The sequence below is a fragment of the Peromyscus maniculatus genome, chromosome 13 (assembly GCF_049852395.1).
Source record: "Peromyscus maniculatus bairdii isolate BWxNUB_F1_BW_parent chromosome 13, HU_Pman_BW_mat_3.1, whole genome shotgun sequence".
NCBI lineage: Eukaryota > Metazoa > Chordata > Mammalia > Rodentia > Cricetidae > Peromyscus > Peromyscus maniculatus.
This window is the reverse complement of record NC_134864.1, coordinates 49,315,268-49,331,982: the sequence shown is the minus strand read 5'-3', so window position 1 is coordinate 49,331,982 and position 16,715 is coordinate 49,315,268. Positions and strand designations below refer to the sequence as shown.

Here is a 16,715-nt window from a genome sequence, read left to right as displayed (position 1 = left end):
GCAAAGCCTCATGGGAAAGCATGAGTTTTGTCCACATAAGCCCTGACAACGAGTGTCTCAGGGCCACTCAAGCTGGAAAGTTTCCAGGAGTGGTCCTGAACAAATTCCATCTTGTCAGTATTCAAAATTTTAATAAAAAGCTTGGCTAATGTGGCCAAAATGGTGGACCTGGTGGTTTTTCTCTGGCAAATCTCAGGATTAACAGAAACCAAAGACAAAAGAAACAAGTATAAACACACACACACACACACACACACACACACAAATAAACAAAAATAAAATTAGAAGCTGAGCAGTGGTGGTGCACACCTTTACTCCCAGCACTCAAGAGATAGAGGCAGGTGAATCTCTGTGAGTTCCAGGACAGCTGAAGCTGTCTGTCTCAAAAAAAAAAAAAAACAAAGAAAGAAATCTGAAACAGTTTCCTAGCCATCAGCTTCAGGGTGCTTAGAAAGAGTGTTATGAGAAGTACTTAACTGTTTTTTTTTTTTTTTCTTTTTCTTCTTTCTGTAATATTTGAATGTGCTAAAAAGCAAGGCTGGGTCTTTGTTAATCTTTCGTCAGGAGTTCTAGACCAGTGACCAGATCTAAGCAAAAGGTGCCTCACTGCTACCTGAAACAACAACAGATACATTCAATGGTGGCAGGCCGCATCCAGGATCCGTGAACCCCCTTTCTCCTTTTAGACCTAATCTATGACACTGACCTTGGCTACCAATCAGCCTCTGAGCACTTTAGTCAGGAAGCAAATCCCACAGACAAAACACCCTCTCAGACTTCAAAGATAAGAAGAGATAAGGGCAAGCAACAGAAAGAACCTAGCTTTGCACACTGTGAAGGCCAGAAAATCCTCCGCCTGTCACTGGGGCAGAGGAGGAGTTTCGAAACACCGAGAACAGTAGGGGCTATATTTTCATCCCTCTAAGTGGCCTTACGTTTCTCTTTTTAAGATTTGCTTTTGTTTGTAACGTGTGTGTGTATTTCGCACGCACGCACGCATGCACACACGCACGCACAGGAGTGGGGGTGCCTGGGGTGGCCTGAGTCATCAGACGCCTTGCAGCTAGAGTTGCAGGCAGCTCTGTGCTGCCTGACATGGGTACTGGGAACTTACACTGGAAGGGCAGCATCTGCTGCTAACCTTTGAGCCGTCTCTCCAGCCCCTTAAGCTGACTTTTGTTATGGACCATTACCATTAATGTGAAATGGGTTGTCCTAAAACAATTCTGCAGGGTGGGCTTGGTGATGCAGGAGGGTCAGGAGTTTAAGGCCAGCCTCTGCAACATACACAGTAAGCTTGAGGCCAGCCTGCACTACCCAAAACCTGATCCCAAGAAACAAACAAATAAAAAAATCCCAATTGTGCAATGTAGAAATTCTAGGGATCTGACTGACTGATATTTGACTGATCGGAACTGGTACTGAGATGATAAGTTTGTGAGAGCTAACACTTAAACAGCTGCCCTTCATCATCAGGAGTCCTGCCCACCACTGTCCGGAACCCTTTACAGATGTCTTGCAGAGGTCTCTTTCAATACGGGTGGACTTGATGTTAATAAAGGTGGAATGATGGGCTAAACAAATAAACAGGCTTAAAAATAAAATACAGTTCTTATAACATCTAAGACAAGTGACAAATAACAGATGAGAGCTAATATTTACTTCATACTTTCTGAGTACTGAGTTGTTGAATCCTCCCAACAAGTCATTTAGGAGCTGGTAACATTATTACTACCACTTACAAGGAAATAGAAATTTAAAGAGATGAAGTTGTTATGGGTAATATGGCCTGAGTAAAATCAACACTAAATACATAGTCCCATATGCAAGTCAAAGCCAATTAATGACCCTAAAATATTACACTAGCATTTCATGTACATGGTGCTTCAAATTTCAGTGTCAAACACCAATTGAAACTAATATTTTTTTATTGTTTTATTTGTTAATCCCTTGACCCAGGTAGTTACCTGATAACTATCATTCTTCTACCTAGGGAAATAGTTGATGCCTAATTTGCAAAAATAAATAAATAAAAATCACTTCTATAATCTCTCTGTGTCATTGTAAATTCTCCAAGGAAATGGTATCTGGGAAGTCTCTGAACAAACAGAATAAAACGTTGTTCCCTACTGAAGAGCTAAGTCTCAGTCCTCAGTGTGACCTTAAACTGTCTGTAAGGGAACAATGACTGTGACTTCACTTGAACAAGTGCTTTTAGAGGTGTTTACATCGTCCCAACAGCCCAAACCTCTTACAGTTTCCCTAACAAATCATTTTCATTCAGCCAATAAACAGAAACAGTTGTGAAAATGTTTGCTTAAAAGAACTTGCAAACAAACGTTTCTGCCAAAAGAATTGAAAGAAATCGTTTCAAACTGGATGCTACTATAGATAATTCAAGCATATGTTACCTATTAGAGCAGGGTCAAATAAACAGCCTCCTTGTAAAGCTAACTTCAAGTTACCTTTATGCAAACACAAAGTTCAAACAAAACAACAGAATTGACTGATAACATTCTTATTTTATTTTAAATCTTAGTTCAAATCCACTAAAACTAGGCCAATTTTAATACTTCCACTCACCAAAAACAAAACAAAAAGACACCACACGTAATCCTCCGGTGAAGGGTACCCACTTGGATCACAAGATCCAGAATTGAAGACTTAAGTCTCAGTTTTCTACGAACTGCTACTGGAGTGTGCTCTGGGACAAACTTCTTGAACCTGAACTTTGGCTACTTGATCAAAATATAGAGCAAATAAAGATCCCTGTCAAACTTTCAAAGGTAGCTTTGGAGTGCAAACCAAACACCAGAATGTTATGCTTTATGATCCCCAAAGCAGCGTACAGGATGCCCCTGTATCAGGGACTATGGAAGTCCAGCCCCTCGATAGTCCCCTCCCAGGGTCCGGGAAGAATCTACAACCAGCTGATAATTAATCTTTAATGGGAAGAAATGAATCTATGTACACGAAACTCCTTAGTCCATATAATTTATTATTCTGTGACAGTTACAAGCTTATATTCTGCTCTCATATTTAGGTCATCTTTAGCCTGATTTCTCTCTACACTTGTCTGCGATTCCCTCTATGTTCTATCTTAATTCCTTCATCTAATTCTGTCCCTTCTAGGTTCTCATCTATCTAGTTCTTTCCCCTATCAGCTCCTCTCCCGTCTCCTTCTCTCTCATCTGGCTCTTCCTCATCTTCCATCTCGTTCCTCTTGTCCTCTCTTCTAGCCCTTCAATCTAGTTCTTCCCCATCTCAGTTCGTTCCTCTCAAGTTCTTACCCATCTAGTTCTTCCATTCTCTTCTCTCTTCTCTCCGTGCCCTGGAAGTCTCAGTATATAAAGGGAGGGTCCGAGCTAAATTGTGTAAAGCTATTACTTAATGTCCACCTCTCCTAGGCGGTGTCTTCTTGTGGAATATACCGTAAGTCAGGAGACTTGCAGGTGGGCTGTTATCATTGTTAGTCCTCGGAAGTTGGGCACCCACCTGGGTGGTGTTTCCTGTAGTCCTTGAAAGTGGCTAAGGGAGATAATCTGATTCCAGAGAAAGCCTTTCCTGAGGCTGTTCTCCAAATACCTGGAATGTGTATGTCCAGAGAGTGCTCAGTCTATACTGTTAGTCCTTCTTAGGAGAAAGTCAATTGGGAAAACTATGAAGGCACACATGATTTTCATAACAGAAGACAGCTGATATATAACAAGCCAAGTAACACCAAAAACTCCTTGGGATTTGGCTTCCTCGGGAGGAATTCCCTGATTCCTCCAGGTAGTGACTTTGCCATAACCAGCTGAGTTCTTATGATATATTCCTGCACCCCTACCCAAGGAAAAGTTTACCACATTCTCTTTGATCATCTTTACACCAACTAGGGGAAGGGTGGTGACAGTGATCTGCTTAGGAAGCTCCGAGGAAGTCTTAATCTACTCAAGTGTTCCTTCTGCAGAGTTAAGGGCAGCAGCAGGGGCCCTGAAGTGGAGGGGTTCAGTGGTGCACGCACTGCACAATGTAAAGAACAAACACCCTTACAGATTCCGATGAGCGCTCACTCAACCTACCACAGGGAGCTTTCTGCAGTAGCCTGGGATTACCACAGAGCCTCAACACTGGCCAATAGGCAAGAGAGTGAGAGATTGTGGGGCACTCATCCCTGATCCGGATGTCTTCATCAAATCCCTCCCCTACAGGTTCAGGGATCTGTGGAAGAGGAGGCAGAAGACTGGAAGAGCCAAGTGGTGGATGACCCCAGGGAAACAGTGTTTCCAGACACAACAGGACGATGCACATACAGACTCACAGAGACTGTGACAGGTGAACAAGATGTACACGGGCTCCAAGCAGACAAAGATCTCAGCACAGAGAATGGGAAATGGATACAAAGTCTCACCTCTAACCCAAGAGCTTGATGCCTACTGGGAAAGGGAAAATCTGTTTTCTCCAATGGAGGGTCCCTGAGCCTATCAATCACACTCCAGGGCAGGCCCACCGCCTGAACTAGCTGCCTAACATAGAATGGCTCTGTGTTTGTTATCTGTTCATTTCTTGGTTTGGTTTGTAATTTTTTTTTTTTCGAGACAGGGTTTCTCTGCGTAGCTTTGCGCCTTTCCTGGAACTCACTCTGTAGACCAGGCTGGCCTTGAACTCACAGAGATCCGCCTGGCTCTGCCTCCCAGTGCTGGGATTAAAGGCGTGCACCACCACCGCTCTGTAATTTTTATCTTATTAGGTTTTTTGTTTTCTGATGTATGGGTTTCTGAGAAAAAGAGAGAGAGCTTGGAGCATGAAGCTGGGTGGGTAGGGAGATGAGGAAGATCTGGGAGAGCTAGGGGAAAGGTGAGAATATGATCAAAAAAACTATGTAAAGTTTTTAAAAATAAAAACGAAAAAGAAGAGCTCTCCCCAACAAGAACTATAAGCAAGGGTCTCTCACTTCCTAAGCCTCTCTACATGTAGGATACATTTCCCTCTTTTGTCTGGCATCTAAGTTTCTGGAAAACCTTTGATCTTGACACTTTCAGGCTCTACTTTCTACTACCCCATTCACTCTCCCACAAGCAGCAGCCTGGTTCTGCCCCAGGTGAAACTTGACGTGCACAGGTTGCTGGCAGTTTCTAAATGGCCAGATCTAGAAGCCTTCTTACAGTGAATCTGACTGAACATTCGGAAGTGTGACCTAGAAAGACCCACTCTACACTGTCCTTGTGAATTCACTGGCACAGCCATCTCTGCCCTCTCTCCTCTGTCCAGGGGTGTCCTCTTCCTGTTCCAGTGCTCAGGTGACAGACACCCCACAGCCCTCTTACCTAGCTAGCATCTCTTCCATCCTCCCTAGTGACCTTCTCCACGTCTGTGGCTGCAGCTACCATCCACGTGGAAAATGGAGAACAGAATATTCTCCTGAGCTCTAGATGGCATTTATAACCGCTTTTCATAGATGCCCTGATTCCTACAATGCACAACCAACTCCTCATCTTACCCTCCAGCCTGTGTCCTCCAAACACTCGCTACGGAGAAAAGGACATCATCCCCTAATAAAGATGAATATCCATTTGGGCATTTCTAGCTGACTCACTCACCAACGACCAACACAAATTAGCAAGTCCTGTGAATTCTACCTCTGTGGTATCTGCCAAATCTACCCACTGCTCTGTCTCTCCACCACCAAGCTATCTTCCAGGCAGTCTCCTGACCCCTTCACCACACTGCCACCCAAGTGGGCTTTCAGAAATCAAAACCTGCTGCCTTCTGCATAAGCAGTACCCAGGAAGCCCACGGCACTTTCCTCCCAGCCCTTAGCTCTTCAATTTCCCTCTAGACTCCTCTACCACCATCTCATTCTGTCTCCGGGCATAAAGATTTTAAAGAAATTAGAACTTGCCTGTTTTATTTGCCTGGAAGCCTCTTTTCCTCCACCACCGCCCTTAACTCTTTACCAGCACTGTTCCTCCCAAAGTGTCCCACCCCAGAGTGGCTACATCGAATCCAGCCTCCAGGTCTGTGCTAAGGAATCACTTCCCCCTGACTTCCCAGGCCCATTCAGACCTGCCCTATTTTATTCCTCTATAGCATCTGGACAGCCTCCATTATTAGGTCAGATACTCCTTAACTGGGCCTGTTCTCCTCTCTGTCTCCCCTAGCAAAATGTAAGCTTCATGAAGTCAAGGAGTGTGTGTGTCTTGTTCAAGGTTATTATCACACCTATAGACCACACCGTGATGTATTTACCCATTTCGCGATTAGCTAATTACCTACAAGTAAACTAGATAATACAGAACAAAGCAGTTTTAGTTTGCACTGAATTATAAACTAGTTACTCTACTCAAGATAGCTGGATATAAATAAACCTCTTCTCTCATGAAGGCTGCATATAACTGGGGAATCCAGTTTGAAACCATGCTCAGAGTACAAACAAACAAAAAGTTAATTTAAAAAAAAATGTATTCTTGACATTTTAATGCAATGGCCTCTCAGCTGGCCATGGTGGTACACATCTTTAATCCCAGAACATGAGAGGCAGAAACAGGAGGATCTCTGTGAGTTCAAGACCAGCCTGTACTACACAGAGTTCTAGGAGAGCCAGGACTACACAGAGAGACCCTGTTTCAACAAAACAAAAACAATAAATAAGTAACTGCCTCTCTATTTTCATTTGATTTTTGCCCATAATTCATCTGCCATCGAGATTAGTAACGCTCATCAACCAAATTATGTTTTTCCTGCAGTCTGCAGGAAAGTAAGTTATACCTACAGTAGCCAATGAGCTAGGAGCAAACTGTATATACACACTTTGCTACTGGCAACCACTTCTGTCACACTTGCTGTTAAGATCTCTGAATTATTTGGTTTGCACTTGAAGCTGGAACACAGTATGGTCCCTTATGAACCACATACCAAGCCAATTCTGAAAGAAAAACGAAAATGCAGAGAGCAATTCCTTGCCAGATAGTCCTTTTCTCCCAAGGAGTAAACATTCCCCAGGAAGCAAGCCAGCAAGTGGCCAGGAGCCACAGTGCCGTGAGACACTTCGGGGCCTGCTCTGAGGGTGTGGGAGAGGGTGCTGTGAAACAGAAGAGGCCCGGTCACTGGGAAAAGAGAAGGAGCAGCCTAAAACCTAGCCTACATAACTAATCTTTGCTAAGTTAAAATCAGACCTGCTGAAACTAGAAGAGTAGTATCAATCTCTCAGCCTGCCTTGTGAACAGGTAAATGCATGACCTGATCACAGCAAAGTCCACTGTCTGACAAATATTCAATACACACACAAGTTTGCATGCTTGCTTCGAGCCTTATACTGGCCTCCATCTAGCTTGGTTTTCCTCGTCCTAATGACAAGCTCTTCTTTTTCCTTTCTGCCAAATGATTACATATTCCTCAGTCTCTTATTTCCTGGTCTATACATCAACGGGGGTGGGGGGTGTAACCCAACACCGAACTCCATTCATCTTAAAGACAACAAGGACTTTTAGCTAGGTGTGGCAACGTATGCCTATAATCCCAACACTCCAGAGGCTGAGGCAGAAGGATCACTAATTAGCTCAGTTCAGATGAAGAGCATTCAGGATGGTTTGGCTATAGACAAGATTGCTAGTTCAAAGCCAGCTTGGACTACATGACAAGTTCCAGGCCTACCTAGGCTATATCGAGACACTGAAGGAAAGGAAAAGAAAGAAAGGAACAGGGCGTTTAGTAAAATGTCATCCATAGGACTTTTTTTAGTACTTCAATATCACACTTACTCTTCTTTCCACAGAAGTTTGAACCGATTACCCTGAGAAATGCCATGCAATCTTTACAATACTACCGTTTTCTGAAAAACTAACTTTCTGCTATATACCTAAATTATTTATTAACTTTATTGTTCACATTGTTTGTGCTTTAGATTCAAAATGTATTGTCCATAATGTTGACAGCATTGAAACATTTATCGATCTTCGTGGTTATTAAAAAAAAAAAAGTACTACAAGTACATTGTCAGTGTTTTAAAAACAAGAAAGGCAAAATAAGCAACTCTTATTCACCCTCTAACGGGGAGAAAGCACTGTATGAGAAAGAACAAAGAGAGAAAGAGGGAGAGGAGAAGAGAAGACTGAGTTAGTGAAAGCCTACTGCAGACACAGTTCTCTGCTGTCTTTCTCCCACTTAGCCATGACTGGACCTTTTTCACTATTAAAATTCTTCATTAATATCTCTCTAATGTTTGCATTCTGTCACATCTTTTGATGGACCTATAATTTTTTTTTTGTTTGTTTGTTTGTTTTGTTTTTTTTTTTTTTTTTTTTTTTTTTTTTGGTTTTCTGAGACAGGGTTTCTCTGCGTAGCTTTGCGCCTTTCCTGGAGCTCACTTGGTAGCCCAGGCTGGCCTTGAACTCACAGAGATCCGCCTGCCTCTGCCTCCCGAGTGCTGGGATTAAAGGCGTGCGCCACCACCGCCCGGCCTGTTTGTTTTGTTTTTTCGAGATAGGGTTTCTCTGTGTAGCTTTGCGCCTTTCCTGGAACTCACTTGGTAGCCCAGGCTGGCCTTGAACTCACAGAGATCCGCCTGGCTCTGCCTCCCGAGTGCTGGGATTAAAGGCGTGCGCCACCAACGCCCGGCCTGGACCTATAATTTGACAGATCCCCTGTTATTGGGCACTTAAGACTATTGCCAATTCTTTTCTACATAAAGGCCTATTCAGCATTGCATTGAACTTAACTACTCTCATAAGTTCCTTTGGACTTCGAAAACAGGAATTGCTAAGTCAAAGGGGAGGCGCATTGCTGAGGCTTCTCACAAATTCAGTCCATGTGCTTTTCGGAAAGGCTGTACTAAGTGTTTACCTCTCGTGGCATCTGACAGTGTCTGCTCCATGACACACTACTTGACATGAGAATCTACACTCATTGAATTCTATAGTAATTTGAGGGCTGGAAAAGTATTATCTTGTTATTGCTTCTATTTTTATTTCTTTGATTGGTAGAAAGAGCTTGATTTAAAACATTAGCTACTTAATTCTAATTCCTACGACAGTACCTTAACTTTCTATCACCATAATGAAATTCTCACAGTAACCAACTTTCAAAGGGTTTAATTTGTCTCACAGCTTTGGAGCTTTCAATCTACGATCAGCTGGTCTCATTATACTTAGGACTGTGGCCAGGCAGCGCATCAGGGTCAGAGTGCATGGCAGAGCACTAAGCAAAAGGACAGAACGAGGAAGATCCAGAGGCCACAACTCCCTTTGCTGGCATCCTCTCAATGCCCCAAAGACTTCCTACCTCTCATAAGCCCCACCACTTTCAAAATGCTTCTACAAGAACTAAGGTTTTAGCACACAGACCTTTGGGGAACATCCCAGATCCACACTATAACACTCTGCTTAATTATTTTTTTGTCCATTTTTCTGCTTGATTCTGCATTACTTTTCTATAATGACACAACCAATTTTCATACTCCAGATTGCTTTAAACAATATTTCTTATCTCACACTCCAGATTGCTTTAAACAATATTTCTTATCTCACAGTCACTAAGGTGTTGGCCTGGCTGGGCTAAGCTCCTGTCTAGAAATTCTGTTTCAAACTTGCCTGGATTGTTGACAAAAATCCAGGTTTTTGTAGCTTTGTGCTGGTTGTCGGCCAGGAGGTCACTCTTGGTAGTTTTAAGCCTTCCAAATTCCTCAAGGCTGCCTAAAGTCCAGATCAACGGTATCACCCATCTTTAAATCAGTTACAGTATGCTGCATCTTCATGTGATTTCCCAGCAATAGAAAGTTCTACACTTTTAGGGGCACTTGTGATTAGATGAGACCCTACCTTGATGATCTCACCATTCCACTTTCATGTATGTCATGTAATATAACATAGTCAGGTAGTCGTGTCCTATATGCACGGTTCTGGGGATGAGCAAAAAACGCTGTTAGAAGGACAGTTTGGAACTATGACTGTCCCAGAGTCTTAAGTGTCCATTTTTATAATTTGTTTGCATGATGGATGATAAATCTATTGTAGTGGCTGTTCCATGGCACTTCCAAAATATCAGCTTGCCAGGTATGGTGGCACATCCATTGACACCTAAGACTCTAGTGTGAAACTGTACTTCCAAACATTGTTGCGCATCCCCAGGATCTATACATATGGACATCACTACCTGACTATGTTATACTACAGGACATACATGGTGGCACATCTCAGCAGAGGCAGGTGGGTCTCTGTGAGTTCGAGGCCAGCCTGGTCTACATACTAATTTTCAGGCTAGACATGCTTACACAGAGAGACTCTGTCTCAAAAAGCATACATATTTAATCCTCATTAAATCTTTGATGAGGTGGTTATTATTCCCACTTTACAGATTAGGAAACAGAAAAATTGAATAAGCTTCCCAGGATGACACAATGATAAAATGGCCAAACAAGAATTTAAGCTGAGGTAATGTGGCTTTAAAGATCTTGCTACAACCATGTCATTGTGATATTATTTACTATAAAGACAAACACATCAGACACTGATATTATTTCATGCTGCATGACATTTGCACACTTCTTGTCAATTTTTAACCTAATCTTGACTTCTAGCTAAAAGTTAAATTATGTTCACATATCTCTTGACCTTTTAAAGACCTAATTTTTGCCAAGGTATTTGTTTGCAGTAAAGGAAACAAACACTACTTGGTATCTTATTTTAAGCAAATCACTTATAATGTGTGCTATTCTATAATGCTGCACAAGTGCATACCACAATTTATCATAATTATTGAAAATATTTTAACAGTTAATATTTTAAGGAAAAATCAAGATGTTTCTCTCTAGTTCCATGGATCAAAGAAAAAAAAATAAAAGAGAAGAAAAACTGAATACCTTTACAGCAACAATGTAGTTCAATCTGCTTTACCTGTTAAATTAAAAAGCAAAGTAGACGTATAGGCTAGTCTCTACTTGCCATTCAAACTCAGCAGAATTGTTTCAGCTTAAGGGTTGGGCCTCAGAACTCCTTATGTTGTTTTTTGTTTTGTTTTGCTGTGTTGTGTTTTAGCTTAGTAAGCTTTTTGTACAAGACCAATCTGTCATCAGTCCTGTGACGTCGTTTACTATACATTCAAAATGGTCAGAGTCAACAGACAGAAAAAAAGAAATCGTCGCATTTCTCTGGGGCTAAAAGCTTGGCTGGGGTTTTGGTTTCTATGATTACTGGGGAGGGAGTTCCTAAAAAAATAATAAATAAATAAATAAAAACCGCAGGGAACAGATGACCTCATTCAACTACTTTCTAATTTGCGTTTACTTGATTCACAAAAAAATCAACACCGCGTCATGTCATCCCCTCACTCATCACCCACAAATGAAGTGCTCTCTCCACAAATGAAGAGCGACAAACGAGAGAGAGCAGTGCGTGGGAAGCATCCCCGCGACCCCGGCAAGCTCCGGGGATGTGTCAGCCGGTCCCTCCCCGCGCCCCGCCCGCCCGAGGCCGCAGCGAGGCGGATGCTCACCGTGGCTTGGGTCCGGTCGCCCGCGCGGCCTGCAGCCGACCCCCGGCAGGGCCCCGACCCAGGCAGCCCGCCCTCCTCACCGCCAGCGGCTCCGCTCCTGCCGCCGACCATCCCGGCCCGGCTCTGTTTACAAGCGGCTTCTCGCGGTCCCACTCTCAAATGCTTCCCCGCGGCAGCCCGGCAGCCAGACCCGGACACACAGGGTTCCGGCCCGCGAGGACCGGCCCCTCCTGCGGGAGGAGCAGGCGGCCAGCCAGGGCCTGATCTGCTTATCTCATTGTTTCCCATCCTGCCTTTATCACAACGCTCCTCCCAACGCCGAAATGGGTGTTTGCACTTCAAGTTGTCACTTGGATCCTACCAGGACAGGGTCAGCTATCAGTAGTTGCCATGGTTAAGAGAATCTCTCAGAAATAATGCTTTCCAAAAGTAGAAACAAAGTGCTTTTCATCTCTATTTAGGTGCACGAGTTGAAAGGGTGTGGTTGAGAGGGAAGGTCTCTAACCTGGCTGTGGATTCTCAGTGAAGCAGATAGGGCATTGCTAGGGGGTTAGGGGGAGGACCGATTGTCACCTCTCCTGAAGTCTCCCAGTGACCAGCCACTTTTGCACGGATGTGCTGTTCCAGTTGGACGGATCTTCCTTTCCGTTTCCAGACTTAATTCTCCGTCACAGCATACTTCTTAGTCGTTTTCCCAATTACGATCAATAAGGGAAGGGCTTGGTGTAGTGGTGCACCCCTTTAATCCCAGCACCGACACTCAGGGGGCAGAGGCAGGTGGACCTCTATGAGTTGGAGATCAACCTGGTCTACACAGGGAGTTCCAGGCCAACCAGAGCTACATAGTGAGACACACCCTGTCGCAAAAGCAAAAGCAAGCCAGGCAGTGGTGACACAAGCCTTTAATCTCAGCACTTGGGAGGCAGAGGCAGGCAGATCTACAGAGCGAATTCCAGGACAGTCGAAGGTACACAGAGAAACCTTATCTTGATAATCCAAACAGAAAAGAAAGAAAGAAAGAAAGAAAAGAACAAGAAAGAAGGGAAGAGAAAAAAGAAAAGAAATGAAACAAAACAAACAAAAACGTGTTATAGCTCCCAAACATAATATGTACTACATGGTAATTATGTTTTAAATTTTCAAATTTAGGACTAATGTCCAAAATATAGCCTGTAGTCAGGAGACTAAAGGTACTGAAACATGAAGCACAATTTTTCCTAGTTAAAAGGAAAAAAAAAAAAAGAGTCCAGCATCCTTTGTGTTTGGACTTCATTATTGAAAGCAAATTCAAAGTCTAAAACCTTAGATTGAAGAAAACAAATTCAAACACATTTCTCTTTTCTTTTTAAGTCCATGTTTGTGAAATGACTAAATTTGCTTCCTATCACTTACACAGGGAGCCAGTGATAACCTCATCCAAGAAGCCACTGGCTAGTTGTCATCTGGGAACATTTTGTCCCTCTAAATTCAAAATAGTTAAACTCATGCGGCCATTCAAGAGGCTCTCTGCTGCCATCGCCCTTGTTATTTTTAGAGACATTTTAGATCCACCGAGGAGTTGAGGAAGAGTTCTCACGTACCGCTGCGTATGGACAACCTCCCTGCCTATGAGCATCCTTCCCCACAACAGGACATCTGTCATCAGTGAACCTCCACAGGTACATCATCAGTCTATAGTTCACAGCAGGGCCACTGTCTTTACCTACACTGTACACTGACACCCAGGAAGGCCTCTGTTGAGCAGCCAGAACAATTTTAATATAGAACAGAAAGAATCGTCCAAGTTCATCTAGTCTGACCATTGTCCACAGCTACTTTCTCACTTCAAGACTTGTAGTGGCCGTATACTAGCAGGAAAAGTTCAGACTGTATTGCTCTCTACCCCCCTGGCATTTACCTGCTGATTTTCTTTACTTGGCACCTGTCTTAGTTAGGGTTTTATCACTGTGAAGAGACACCATGACCACAGCAACTCTTATAAAGCAAAACATTTCACTGGGGCTAGCTAGCTTACAGTGTCAGAGGTTTTGTCCATTATCGTCATGGTGAGATGCATGGTGGCATGCAGGCAGACCTGGTGCTAGAGAAGGAGCTGAGGGTTCTGCATCTTGATCCTCAGGCATCTGACAGAGAACTGACTTGAGCTTCTATGACCTCAGTGTCCACCCCCTAATGACACACTTCCTCCAACAAAGCCACGCCTACTCCAAAAGGCCACACCTCCTAATAGTGCCACTCCCTGTGGACCAAGCAGTCAAAGCTATGAGTCTATGGGGGCTGTTCCTATCCAAACCACCACAACACTCATACTTCCTTGGGAAACCTGTTTCTACCTCTAAGTCACAAGGTAAGAATGTAATCACTGCTAAGCCCATCCTACTATCTACAGGACCTTCATCCTGGTCATGGTGGTGGATCCAAGGATGGGCATTTGTATTAGTTACTTTGCTATGGGCAAATACATCACAAAAAGCAATCTTAGAGGAGGGTTTGTTTTGTCTTATAATTGAGCAAAGCAACTCCCGGGGCCAGTTCTCTGGTCCCAGAGATCAAGGCTGGAGAAGTTTTGCCCACAAACTAAAGCAGGGAGACTTTATAGGTTGCAGGCAAGGGGTGATGACATGTCCACCACAAGCTGGGTTTGCGCCCAAGCGTGGTCAAAAGCTGAGCCCTTTCAGCAGGAACTTGGGCTGCTGGTAACTTCAGGGTAGGAAGGTGCAGTAGCCACCAAGAATGCAGAATTGGACCTTTTGTCTCCTTTCCTTTGTTCAGAGGCTCTCTGAGGAGGCGGGGTATGGAGAGAGACGGGAATGGGGATTTTCGTGCAGGGGGGAACTAGAGGTCCCAGCTGAACACAACAGAAGGTGACTTTTTTTGTTTGTTTGTTTGTTTGTTTTTCGAGACAGGGTTTCTCTGTGTAGCTTTGTGCCTTTCCTGGAACTCACTTGGTAGCCCAGGCTGGCCTCGAACTCACAGAGATCCGCCTGGCTCTGCCTCCCGAGTGCTGGGATTAAAGGCATGCGCCACCACCGCCCGACAGAAGGTGACTTTTAATCTAAAACGAGGCCTATCCTCTTTCCCACCAAGAATAAGGTTTGCTGTTACAGATAGATTGGGGGGGGGGTGCTACCAGCTCACAAAACAACAACAACTAAAAACACAGAGACAGGCTTATAATTAATTATGAAAGTTTGGCCTATAGCTTAGACTTGTCCCACTAGCTCTTATAACTTAAATTAACCCATTTATATTCATCTACGGTTTGCGTTGTGGCTTTTTACCTCTCTTCCATCTCTCACCTCCTGTTTCCTCTCTGTGTCTTTTGGTGTCTCCCCAGAGCCTTGATTCATCTCTTCTTTACTCTCTGCTCAGAAGTCCTGCCTCGCCTCTTCCCGCCTAGCTATTGACCATTCTGCTCTTTATTAAACCAATCAGAAGGTGCCTTGGCAAAGACACATCTTTGTAGAAGTAACCGTCTTATTAAATAAGAAACACAGAGCCAATACAGAGATGAAAGCCGAGAGATCAGAGCAATAGCTAAGAGCTAAAAACCTTACCCTTCACTGTCGCTGTTGTCCTATCTCTTTGAAGGAGATCCACTTCCTGTGTGTCTGTCTGTTTCTGTTCTGCCTTCTCATTGGTTGTAAACCCAACCACATGACCTCCTAGTCACTGCCTGTCTGTACAGACCTCCAGGTCTTCTATGGTTGGTATTGAGATTAAAGACGTGTGTCTCCATGCTGGCTGTATCCTTGAACACACAGAGATTCGCTTAGCTCTGCCTCCCAAGTGCTGGGATTAAAGGCGTGCACCACCACCACCCAGCTTCTGCTAAGGCTTGCTGTTAGCTCTGACCCCCAGGCAACTTTATTTGTTAACATACAAATAAAATCACATTTTAGTACAAATAAAATATCACCATACATCTCAGTGTACAGAAAAAGATTATTCCACAACATACTATGGTGGCAAGAAAGTAACAAAACTTTGTTATGTCCTCAGAACGAATCTGCCTGAAAACAGTGAGAAATTCACCTCACCAGGATAGTGCTCCATCAGGCAGAATATGAGAAAACAGATGGGGGATTTCAGTTTCCAAGCCTAGGCCTGCCTGGTCAACAGGACATTTGTCAACACCTTGGCTACTAGGTGCTAACCTATCTACTGTGTCCCACTGCATCCTGGTGTGGACCACATGGAGACCATTGCTGCTAGACAAAGTTCCAGCGTTTCAACTTTGCGGATCATGGTTCTCCAGCACCCTTTACTTTCATTTTTAATGATTCTCACTATGTGTTCCCTTATGCTTTTTCCTTTGGGAGATTTTGTGTGGGCTTTCAAGGATGAAAATGTACAAAATGGCAGCCTCTCTAAACAAAATAATTCTTTGGAAAAAATCCCTGTCACCATGGAACTACATACCAAGATAACTTTGCCCACTCCCATACAAGCTGCTAGAAAATTTAGATAAGTAACATATGTTTGATAAATAAGGTATATTTGATAATCAAGATTTATAAATTCCTAAGGTCTACTGAGGTCACAGTGATATTTGCCTAATTTCATCTTCACTTGCTTTTGAGCTTTAGCTATTTGGATCAACTAAGCCACACAAGAAACTACAATATTCTATATTAGAATGCCTGATCCCCCGAGAAAGTCCTTTACCCGAGGTCAGACATTTAGACAAGTCCCCATCCCCTCAGAGGCTTGAAAGAAAGTTTCTGCTTGCTAAAAACAGACATTCTTATCTCTGGCAAGAGGAACTTGTGGCCCTTTCATTAAGATAGGACTGCTGCATATTAACTTGTCAAGGTCAATGCCAGCTTCCTAAATCCCGGATCACAAGCCACACTCCAGCTCACATCCTCCTTTCTCCCATGTACTCCTATGTGCAACTATAGAGTATGAAAGGTGTATTCTCTTTTCAATAAATGCTCTTGTACCCATCCCGATTCACCCTCAGATCCTGTTTATAGTACCCCGCCCTCCCATCCTCTTTGGGACCGATGTAGCAGAACTCTGGCAGCATCCACTCCTCAGGCCTTAGAAGACTATGCTAATCCATTTTCTGTTGCTGTTACAAAATGCCAGAAAACAGATAAATGATAAGATTAGAAGTTTCTTTTTAGCAGTTTCTTTTGCTTCGGGTTCTGGAGGTCTTGACAACTGGATCCGTTCTTTTCACCTCTTTGTAACACGGAGGATTGAATGTCAGGAGACAGAGCAATCATCTCTTTTAGGCC

General features: G+C 43.5%; 1 protein-coding gene across 3 annotated transcripts in view; it reads right to left on the bottom strand.

Moving 5' to 3' along the window:
* Plekhm3 (pleckstrin homology domain containing M3) overlaps positions 1–11,623 on the bottom strand; it is a 164,960-nt gene extending 153,337 nt beyond the window's left edge. For 2 of the 3 annotated variants that reach the window (XM_015993891.3, XM_042260221.2), the window contains exon 1: positions 11,470–11,622. The gene's annotated coding sequence lies outside the window, so the exon portion shown is untranslated. Of the gene's footprint in view, positions 1–11,469 lie in introns of all 3 variants that reach the window. The other variant, XM_042260222.2, reaches the window with a different exon arrangement.
* Positions 11,624–16,715: the final 5,092 nt, after the last annotated feature.